General features: G+C 70.2%; 1 protein-coding gene across 1 annotated transcript in view; it reads left to right on the top strand.

The window, feature by feature from the left end:
• DNMT3A (DNA methyltransferase 3 alpha) overlaps positions 1 to 1,808 on the top strand; it is a 28,785-nt gene that overhangs the window by 17,328 nt on the left and 9,649 nt on the right. The window lies entirely within an intron of this gene.

Here is a 1,808-nt window from a genome sequence, read left to right as displayed (position 1 = left end):
GGAGGAAGATGGAGATGAGGATGGGATAAAGATGGAGATGAGGATGGGAGAAGGATGGAGATGAGGATGGGAGGAAGATGGAGATGAGGATGGGAGAAGGATGGAGATGAGGATGGGATAAAGGTGCAGACGAAGATGAGGTTGGGGGTGAGACAAGGACAGGGATTTGGGATGGAATGGGAAGGGGGATGGGGGTGGGAATGCAGGTGGAATGGAGATGAGGTGGGGGTGAGGCAAGGACAGGGATTGGGGATGGAGCTGAGGATGAGGGTGGGGGTGGACGGGGCTGGCAGAGCTGCCGGTGGCCCCAGGGCAGAGATCGGTTGGGACAATTGTCCAGCGGGGATATCCAGACGATGTCCCTTAACGACCGGCGATGGGACATTTCCTGTCCCCCCCGGGCAGAGCGGGGCCGGTGGGACCAGCACTGGCTGGGGGAGGGACACGAGGTCCTGCTGTGACCCTGCCCCAGGACACTCCGGGTGTCACCCACCCCGTGTCCTTTGACCCAGCGCCACTCGTGTCCCCAAACATGCCAGGTCCCCAAAGCCCGAGCTGGGCTGGAGGGAGCGGGGTGTCCCTGCTGTCACCCCAGTGTCACCCGGGGGGGCACGGACCGGGTGTTGGCACCCCACTGTCACCCGGGGAGCACCATTGGGGTCCCTCCGGGTCCCGGGATGAGGTGGTGGCCCGAGGACCCCCGAGCAGGGGGTGGCAGGGCAGGGGTTCCCCCCGGGGTGACACCAGCGCCCTTTGTCCCCCCTGCACTCGGAGGGGTCCCGGAGCCACCGCGCCGTGGAACCCCCGGGCCCGCCGGGCTGGCGGGGGGGCAGGGGCTGTGCAGGGCCCCCGAACAGGGCCAGTCCGGCCGGTACCGGCCCCGTGGCAGTGTCTGTACCGGGCCGAACAGGGTCAGTGCAGCCGGTACCGGCCCCGTGGCAGTGTCCGTACCGGGCCGAACAGGGCCAGCCCAGCCGGTACCGGCCCCGTGGCAGTGTCTGTACCGGGCCGAACAGGGCCAGCCCGGCCGGTACCGGCCCCGTGGCAGTGTCCGTACCGGGCCGCAGCGGGCCATGCGGTAGCAGGGGGGTGGCCGTAGCGGGCTGACCGGGGCAGTGTGGCCGGTGTCCATCCCTAGCTGGTGGCACTGGGGACACCGGTGCGGGGGCGGGGGCGGCTCCAGCCGTGCGGGGCGAGGCCCCCGGGGCGCCGCCGCCCCCGCCCCGTCCCGGCGCTCCGCACAAAGGCCGGGGGGCCGCGGCCCCGGGACAAAAGGCGGCGGGAGCGGCCCCGCGGCGTGAGGCGCAGCCCAGCCCGGACCGGAGCACGGCCGTGAGTACCGGGAGGGACGGGCCGGGACCGAGGCACCGGCGGGACAGCGGGGCTGGGACGAGAAGCACCGGGACCGGAACTGGGGCCCAGACTGGGACGACACCGGGCAAGCGGGACCGGGACCGGGACCGGGCCGGACCGCTCGGCTCCGTTGGGTTCTGTGCCCGGAGTCCGATCAGTTTCGTTCGGTTCTGCTCGGAACCGTTCGGTTCCACTCGGAACCGCTCGGTTCCGTCCCGCAGGCCGCTCGGCTGCTTTCGTGCTTCTCGGCTCCGTTCGGTTCTTCTCGGTCCTTTCGGTTCTGCCCGATCCCTTCGGGTCCGCTCCGTTCCCTTCGGGACCGGCCCGGCCGTCGTTCGGGTCTCTTCGGCTCCTTTCGGTTACTCCGATTGTGCTCGGGTCTTTTCGGTTCCGTTCGGTTCCACTCGGGCCCCTTCGGTTCCCCTTCGGTTCCGGTCCGGCCCGTGCCCCCCGCG

The sequence above is a fragment of the Parus major genome, unplaced genomic scaffold, assembly GCF_001522545.3.
Source record: "Parus major isolate Abel unplaced genomic scaffold, Parus_major1.1 Scaffold276, whole genome shotgun sequence".
NCBI lineage: Eukaryota > Metazoa > Chordata > Aves > Passeriformes > Paridae > Parus > Parus major.
The sequence above is the reverse complement of the archived record's forward strand: the minus strand, read 5'-3'. Positions and strand labels throughout refer to the sequence as shown.